Source organism: Podarcis filfolensis, assembly GCF_964270895.1.
Source record: "Podarcis filfolensis genome assembly, chromosome: 6".
In the NCBI taxonomy this organism is placed as follows: domain Eukaryota; kingdom Metazoa; phylum Chordata; class Lepidosauria; order Squamata; family Lacertidae; genus Podarcis; species Podarcis filfolensis.
Genome location: NC_139609.1, coordinates 37,218,409 through 37,227,890, shown reverse-complemented (window position 1 = coordinate 37,227,890; position 9,482 = coordinate 37,218,409). Strand labels below are relative to the sequence as shown.

At 45.0% G+C, this 9,482-nt stretch overlaps 1 protein-coding gene across 15 annotated transcripts in view; it reads left to right on the top strand.

Moving 5' to 3' along the window:
- The first annotated feature begins 8,322 nt into the window (after nucleotides 1-8,322).
- LRRC7 (leucine rich repeat containing 7) overlaps nucleotides 8,323-9,482 on the top strand; it is a 194,600-nt gene continuing 193,440 nt past the window's right edge. For 7 of the 15 annotated variants that reach the window (XM_083620907.1, XM_083620898.1, XM_083620908.1 and 4 more), the window contains exon 1: nucleotides 8,376-9,322. The gene's annotated coding sequence lies outside the window, so the exon portion shown is untranslated. Of the gene's footprint in view, nucleotides 9,323-9,482 lie in introns of all 15 variants that reach the window. The other 8 variants (XM_083620903.1, XM_083620895.1, XM_083620904.1 and 5 more) reach the window with 4 other exon arrangements.

Sequence of the window (9,482 nt, the reverse complement as noted above, 5' to 3'; positions counted from 1 at the left end):
CCATCCTTTGTCCCTATTCAAATTCATTTTGTTAGTTTTGGCCCACTACTTCAATCTGTTAAGGTTATCTTGAATCCTGATTCTGTCTTCTGCAGCACTGGCCATCCCTCCCAGTTTGGTGTCATCTGCAAATTTGATGAGCATCCCCTCAATACTGTCATCCAAGTTGTTTATAAACACACTGAACAATCACAGGCCCAGGGCAGAACCCTGTAGCATCCCACTTGCCATTTTTCCCCAGGATGATGAGGAACCATTAGTGAGTGCTCTTGGGTTGGGTCAGTCAGTCAGTCAGCTACAAAGCCACCTAACAGTTACATCCAGTCCACATTTTCCCAGCTTCTCTATAGAAATATCATTGGGGACTTCGTCAAAAGTCTTACTGAAATCAAGGTACACTACATCCACAGCATTCCTGATCCACCAAGCTTGTATCTCTATCAAAGAAATGAGATTCATTCGACATGACTATTTTTGAGAAACCCATGGGTCCTAGGAATTTTAAATATATGGACAACACAGAAGATAGCATAAGGGTTTATTAACCTGTTGTTGGAATTGTCCAAGAAATAAATTTTATATTTAGAAATTAACGTAATAAGTCCTCATATTTTCCTGAAACATTTTATTTCAGATGGGCACTCTAAAAATGATCTATAACAAAATCTAAATCATATTAAATGTGACACAGAAAAGGGGAAACCTTTTGGCCTTTTGCTGCTTAGCCTAGGATGCACAAAGAGACATATTTCGCTACAGAAATGCAAAACAGAAAAATGTCCATCAACAGGCCTGTAGGTATTATGTTCTGTAGATTATCAATTCAGCAAGTGATGACACAGCAGATAAACAGAATTGGGCCTAGTGGCTTAAATAAATACATAATGAGGCAACAGACTAGACAGAAAGCAGATAAGACAATTAAAATAATATATTCAGCCTGCTATCCTGTGCACACGTACCTGGGAGTAAGTTCCATTGAACTCAGTTAGACTTACTTCCAAGTGGGCATGCAGAGTTTCGGGCTGTCAGGAGAATAAAACAAACAATCTGAGAAGTTATGAAACATTTTCAACCATGCTAGTGAGAGTCAGATGGCATTTTTAACAGACACTGCTTACAATAAAATTATTGTCGAGGTTGCAACAAGCACAAAAGATGGGAATGGAAAGAGTAAGTACTTTTGTCCTCAGTGAGGTTCTTACTTTGACAGAAATGCAAGTAGGAAGCCGGGCAGCTGAATTGTTATTCTCTGTGCACTGCTGGGAATGAAACCGGCACTGCATGCTAGATACATATTGCGTATTTGTATTTGGCTAAATCTGTACAACATATAACTATGTATTACAGAATCTAGAAATAAATTTCAGTCAGCTGCAGATTTTGCTACTACTTTAATAAAAAAAGAAGAAGAAAAATGTACAAATTGATATAAACCTACTATCAGAATTAGGAGTTACTGAAGGACATAGTATATTTTGCTGCGTTTATGTGGGTGATCGTGAGCTGACAAAGGTAAACTAGTTGGATTAAGCATCCTGAATTCCCAAAACAATAGATTTGATCTGTATCTAAGATAAGCATTCAAGAATTTGAGGTATAACCTTGAGCAAATTATGCAGCTTAAATCCATCTAAATACTCCAGTAAATACCAAATATTTAAGAGCACACCTTTGTGTTGTTTCAGTTTGTTCAGGTTCTCCATTAACATAATTGCTTCTCTGTTCTATGCTCAACATCACTGAAATGTATTAGAATTCCCATTCCTCTCACAAACATTTACTGGTAAGCCAGAAAGGGCCCATCCTAATGTATGACACAGTAATTAAAAGGTACTGAGGAGAAATTAATCTGTGTTAAGTGATCTTGTATGACATGATAATTAAATGGTGTTGAGTGGTAACTGATCTGTTTTAAGTGATTTTGTAGGTGTCCTTAAACAGAAGTGAAAAGGAACAGGTTGTGTTTCCAGCATACAAACATGCAAATAACAGAGATATACAGTCGCACCTTGGATCCCAAACAAATCGGCTCCCAAACAATCGAAACCTGGAAGTGTTCCGGTTTTCAAATGATTTTCGGAAGCCAAACATCCAGCATGGCTTCCACAGCTTCCAATTGGCTGCAGGACACTCCTTGGTTTTTGAACAGTTTTGGGAGTCAAACAGACTCCCAGAACACATTCTGTTCGAGAACCAAGGTACAACTATATTAAACATCACCAATGTTACCACTGAAATTGTTTCACCACCGAGTTCAATTTACTGATGAAAATCATTCAAGAGTGATTTTATCCACCATTTTCAATATATGCATCTAACTGCTTTTATATATGCAAATAATTAACAACACTGACTAGCGTCATAAAATGCTAGTGGCTCAAATGTGTTTGTTAGTTTCACATTTGAACACAAAGCCCTACACTGGATAAACATTCCTGCCTCCATAATCTCTTTTAAGTTGCTCTGACAACCTTATCTGAGCAGTGGCGGAAGTACTTTGGAACAGAGTTCCGCAAAGTATTTTGCAGGCGTTCAGAAAAATATTTCAGTCTCTTTAAATCGCGGAGTGTAATACTGCTTCATACATTCCCCCTGCATAGAAATTACTTGTGAAGGAAAAGCGAGAGTGGGGAACCACATGTATATTAGCATGTCTGAAATCCAGTATAATTTTTGATGTTGACATAAAGCCACCGCATCAATGAGATTGTCACTCAGGTGGCACAAGGGGTCAGTGTGTTTGGCTGTTGACCAGAAGGTTGGTGGTTCAAGCCCACCCAGAGATGGTTGTGGGCAGGATATCCTGCATTGCAGGGGTTTTGACCAGATGACCTTGATGTCCCTTCCAACTCTAGAATTTGAAAAAAATGTGATTCATCTACTTGTAGCAAAAGAAACAAGAACTAACTACAATAGAGGGCATATTTCCCCATCTGCTGAAATTATCTGTGTAGATAAAATGCTATGTGTGAAGACGTTCTTGAAGTTCTAATGCAAAGTTGAGAACATAAGAAGAACCTGCTGGATCAGGCTGGTGGCATCTTGTTCTACCAGTAGACAACCAGTTGCCTATGGGAAATCCGCAAGCAGGACCTGAGGACAACAGCACTCTCCCTTCCTGGGGTTTCTGGCAACTGCCATTCGGAAGCATACAACCTCCCAACAGCAGAGGCAGAACACAAACAGCCACTGACAGCAAACATGTTATTCTGGAAACTGTCGAAAAACAGGTCATCACCGACATTATTAATTACCCTGGAGGCAGGTTTCAAAACCTAATACCTAATATGTAGCCCTCTTCATGTGTTCTTTAATGGCATACAATAGGGGGAGTCTTCACATTTTTTGATTCACCCTCCAAGGGCTAAATGTCAAAATGGGTGTAGCTGAAGTGTACAAGTACTGTAGCCAATTTTAATGATTTAAAAGGATACATTTGGGGGGGCCTTGTCACAACAACCTTTTGGGGGCACAGAAGCACAGCAGAGGATTTGGAGGAGTGATCAGTACATACCATATTTTTCGCTCTATAAGACGCACCAGACCATAAGTCGCACCTAGTTTTTGGAGGAGGAAAACAAGAAAAAAAATATTCTGAATCCCAGAAGCCAGAACAGCAAGAGGGATTGCTGCACAGCGAAAGCAATGATCCCTCTTGCTGTTCTGGCTTCTGGGATAGCTGCACAGCCTGTATTCGCTCCATAAGAAGCACACACGTTTCCCCTTACTTTTTAGGAGGGGAAAAGTGTGTATTATAGAGCAAAAAATATGGTATATTTATTATCTTCCAATGACTACAATTTTTAAGGGAGATGTTTGGGGGCTGCAGATCATATTTTGGACATGCCATCACACTAGGGGACAAATAGCAGCAGGGGACAAATTCATTTAAAAAATGAATTTTTTTGAGGGCATTGGGGGACCATAACAACGTTGTGAACTGTATGTGGATGGCAGGCCAAGGATTAGCCACCACAGTGTAGAGTTAACACATGGTGTGGGGAGGGAGGCACAGCAAAGAGTACACTGGCTCTGCCTCCCATCATCATTCTCATTGTCCTCCACAAGTAAGGCATGACTGTCTAAAGTAGGGGGCTCATAGGCTTGTGGTTCCCAATATATTTTATAACCCTAGTTCTCCAGGATTCTAAAACATGCAGGGAGCCGCCATGTGAAGATGAGGCTCCCCACTTCAGACTTCTAACTTCAGGAGGGCAATGGGAACCATGGGAGGGGGGAGACAGACCCAGGGGGTTCACCCCCACTATCCTACCCATGTGTTTACTGCACAGAGTTAGAGAAATAAAGAACTTTTGTTTATGAATTATACTCCCAATGTCCCCAGTGAGGATTGCATCCATAGTCCCCCAGTTGTTTTTCGTTGCTATATAATTTAGTGTCTTTTGCAGCGGTGTCCAAGAACGCTAATTTTCCTGTTAAAAATACCCGCAAGTGCTTCATACCAAATGCAATAAATCTACAGGGTCCACAATGCCCTGGCAGACATTACAGAAATGGTTATAGAAACCATTAAAACAGCTGGCATCAGCATTTTGAAAAAGCAAAGTTGAGGCAAGTTATCTTCTCCCCGACACTTCTAAAACACTGAATTCCCAATTCTCTCTCCCTTCTGACAAACTCTCTCTTGGCACCAGCACTGAAGTTTTTCAAGGCTGGGATAAAACCAAAAGTTCCTCTTATTTAGTAGGATTCCTGGACAGTAGTTACTGACTTTCACAGTAAACGACAACTATAAGTATAAAACAGCTACCATTGCTCTGTAGAATTTAGTGAATTCTGCTATTTTAGAAAAGCTGTTCTAACACCACAGCCTTGGGGACCATTCTAGATTACTAGTCGTGGCTGGAAATATTTCCCCACAGCTAGCAAACTTCTTGAAATAAAACAACATTTCCTTCTGCTATGCCAATGCCAAAATTTTGCAACTGGGAAAATACTATTTATTTATTTCAGCATTTATAATCACCTACCTATGATAAATCTTACTCAAAGCAGCTTACAAGTGTCCTCATCCCCCCCCCCCAAATAACCAAAAATGAGTAAAAATAATGTACCAAATCTCATTAAAGAAGTTTTGTTGTATTTTTGTTTTAAAGATAATGCTTGTTTTTATATTGTACACTACGTCTTTAGAGATTTTTAAAAAATATATGTATGGAGAGGGTTATAAATGCATTTAGATAACCAAATGATAAGAAAAAGGAAACAGCAGACATGACACATCTGGTATAATAATGTGTGTGTACAACCAAACCCAGTTCCACTGAGTTTAATGGAATTCCTTGTCTATTTAAAAACTCATGTAACCGACATAGGCTCTGACTGAAAAAACATCCACCAGAATAAAATGGTCCTTGCAGCAAGCCTTTCCCCTTCAGTAAGTCTCCTCATCCTATGTATAATGAGGAATCGGACAAGGCAGACAATCACACAACTGGCACTGAATCAGAGCCAATGCCAGTGTACTGCTAAGAATGTAGTCTGGGTTTACTTTTTTGGTCTTCAATAAAAGTTCTGAGAAAACACAATCAGTGCTTTTTTCTTAACATTGTCATTTGACAACCCTGTTTCTGGTTGAGATCGGTGGTTATTCTTCACTCCAGAGAAAAAAATAATGGTTAAAACATGCGAAAGGGGTTCATCCCTTGAATCATCAAAGTTGATATACTTTTTGGGTTGGATTAAGAAGAATGGAAGGAGAAACACAGCAACACAATGATAGAATTTGGGGAAATAAAAAGAAGGCAGGAAACAAAAGCTCTACTTAGATGATTGGAAAGGCAATGGAAGCAAGCAAATAGGCAGGGGGGGGAAAGGGAAAATAAGGTGGGACAGCAAAGAACAGAATAAACAGCAGGATGAACTCATGGGACTTTTTGGTTTAAATCAGCTTTCTTTTAAGTTGGCTCCAGGGACTACATTAGGGTCTGTATTTGCTCAATTGCTCTTCCAAATTCTCTCTTGCCTTATCAGCATTTACATGACATAAAAACTGTGTTTCTGTGTGTGACTGAGAGAAAAGCTCAAATGTATTCTAATGTCATGTATGATAACACCCCTAGTGACACAAGGTCTTTAAAAATAAAAAAGAACAGTGATGTGACTGATTGTTCTTCAAAAACAGCGTACACATCTCAACATTTTGTGTAGTACATAATGCAGAGAGAATGCAATCTTCAAATATGAACACAAAGTAAGAGGGATGGGACGCGAGTGGCGCTATGGTCTAAACCACAGAGCCTAGGGCTTGCTGATCATAAGGTTGGCTGTTCGAATTCCCGCGATGGGGTGAGCTCCCGTTGCTCGGTCCCTGCTCCTGCAAACCTAGCAGTTCGAAAGCACATCAAAGTGCAAGTAGATAAATAGGTACCGCTCCAGCAGGAAGGTAAATGGCATTTCCATGCGCTGCTCTGGTTCTCCAGAAGCGGCTTTGTCATGCTGGCCACATGACCTGGAAGCTGTCTGCGGACAAACGCTGGCTCTCTCGGCCGGTAAAGTGAGATGAGCGCAGCAACCCCAGAGTCATCTGCAACTGGACTTAACGGTCAGGGGTCCCTTTACCTTTAAGTAACAGGGATGCTTCTGGAATTTGAAAGGGAGGAACTGCAATATGTTTATGAAAACGGCAAATGCACCTATCAAACTGGCCTTTTAATTCCAATTGCAGACATAAGAAATGTTGCAGGTGTGGATATACGGTATCTCAAATTTTCCTGGAAAGAGATTTCAGAAATCACTTCTTAAAAACCCTTCTGAAAAATCCTGGGAGCCACTTCACATATTACAAAGTCCCTACACTGAAGCCATAAAGCATATACACACAAACACACCAGCTTCAATTGATAATGCAAACTGTTGCACTTTATTGTTTGTTTATTTCTTTAAGGAATTTATACTTCCTTTCCCAATGTATCTCAAAGTGGCTTAGAGAGAAAAAACAGATACACAATACACAAATATTGCAGATTAAAACATCAGACAACAGCAACCTAAGAACATTCATGGTGCAAAGGCCTCCTGAAAGAAAAGTTTTAGCCTGGCATCTGAAACGTTCTGGGTTAACCACTTATCCAGGTCTGCATATAAAACTAAGCAAAACCATGGCTTAGTTCTGGGTACTATGGCAGTAGCAGCACTGAGAGATGAACAAAGTGGCCATGATTTTTGCTCAGGGCACCCACATGCTTGCTCATTCTTGCTAAGCTTGCGCCAGTGAGTGGTTACCCACAGGACTGACCAGAAGAATGACGACTCTCACACCCCACACTATTTTTGTTGTTGTTGTTGTTGCAAAATGTGCCCCTGAAAGGCAAAAGTAAGGTCAGTGATTGAGCAGGATTCTATGCAAACTCCTGTTTACTCTGCATCCAGGGGCCTCTCATCACTGGTTTGGGAAGTGGTGTACGCACGATGTTAGCCACAATCCATATGTTTCTTACGAAATACTGGATTTCCCCTCAAACCAGCCTTGATCCAAATGGACAAAAATAATGACCTAGCTGCATTTTAAGCCAGTAATGCATGTGTAGCCCAGAGAGAGCATATGGACTTGCGGTGCATCATCACCCTGCCACACCCTCAGAAACCGCACAGCCTTCATTTGCAATGTCCTCTGCCACCCACCATACCCATGGGGTGACGCCAGATTTCTCTGGACGCCTTCTGCCCCTTCCAGAGAAGCAATGAGAATCCAGAAGCCACTATTTCTTCTCTGGTGATGGTGGACCTGCCATTGGAAGCTGGTGCCGCTTCTCTCCTCTGGTACTGAGGGGCAGGGGGTGCCCATTGTACCTCCCCATCACCACCTGAGAAGTGAGGAAAAGCAGCAGCAGGAGAGCCTACTGGATCCCCACTCTGTCTCTTCTCCTCGCTTCTCCTGTGGAAGCGCTGGGTGGGGAAGCAGGATCTGCCGCCTGAAGCAGCTTCCTCAATCTGCCGATGGTGAGGCCGGCTCTTCATCTCCAGCAGCTGCTAGTGCTGCTCAGTGGCTTGCGCCAGAGAGACCTCCCGCCTGAGCCTGCGGGTCTCCAGCAGCTACTAACTGACCGTCGAGGCGCTCTAGAAACCACGCTCCTTGACCACTGGGGTGAGACTAGCGGGAAGGCGCGCGCTACTCCCACGTTCAGGCTCCGCGCGTGGCTTCTGCCGCTGCGAGAAGACGAGCAAAGGTGAAGCAGCCTTCCGAAGGGGCGTGTCCCTGGCTGCGGGACCACGGCGGCCACGTGCAGAGCGTGGGCCAGGTGGGCGGGGCGTTTGTACACGGGCCTCCTCCTCCTCCTCCACCACCACGCCCACTCCACTTCTTCTTTCGGCGGGGCGGGGAGCGCGTGCGCGTGCGAGAAGAGGGGGCTGGGGAGGGGGGGAGCGGCGGTTAGCGAGGAGCGCTGACGCGCGCGCCTTGTGGGGGCGGCCGTTGCCTCTCCTCCCCCTCCCTCTACTGCTCGGGAGGGCGAGCGCCGGCTTCTTGCCTCTGAGGCGAAGCTGAAGCCGGAGGCTCCTTCTCCTGCCGACCGCCCCCCCCCCGCTTCCCCTTCGCTCGGGGCGTCGGGTTTTGAGCGGGCAGACACCTCAGCGCAGCGCCAGGCTGCCGCCCTCTCGGCCAGGGGTCGCTCCTTTCCCTGAGGGAGGGCGCCAGGCGGTTCCTCTTGCTTCGCTCCGTTGGCGCCGTCGGACGTGAGGGGCGCCCTCTTCTTCCTCCTCCTCCTCGGGAGCTTTTCGCCGACATCGAAGGAGGTTCGGCCACATGTGGGCAGCGCCAGCCCTCCTCCCGCTTCCCTTTCTTTCCCTCCTCCTCCTCCTCCTCTCTCCTCTGCAACCATTATTACACCTGTGAATGGAGGGACGGAGCGAAGCCGTCGCCTGAAGCTGAGGAGGAGGAGGCGGCCTTGACAGTCACACACACACACACACTCGGGTTATCTTTTTGTGTGCTTTTGCCCTCCGACCCTTTTCTCGTCGGCGGAGGAGCAGAGGGGCAGTCGGCGAGCTCCTCGTGGCCAGCCGCGGCAATGTGAGGCAGCCCTCCTGCGCGCGCGCCCTTGTGGAGTCTCGCTCCCGCGCGCCGCTCCGGCAGATGCGCCGGGGAAAGGGGCTGGTTCGAGGCGCCCCCCCCCATCCCCACCGATTTATTTGCATCGCTGCCTCCGCGGCTGTAGTGGCGGCGCCGGCAGGACCCCCCCCCCCCTTTTCCCCTTTCTTCGCACGCCGCCTCGGTCCTAAAGGATTGACTGGATGAAGAGCTTGCCTTTTGGGTGGTTGCCTTGGGGGACTGGCAAGCGGAGAGACTTCAGCTGACAAGGTACCTGTTCTCCAGACCTGGGTGGGGTGGGAGATGCAAGATGCTCACCTGAAGGGTATCCGCATCGTGGTCTAGTAAAGGGGGGGGGGCAATAAAAAAAAGGGGAGGGGAATCGCCATCCTTCTACCTTAACCTATCTTCTCACTTTTTTCTTTAAACC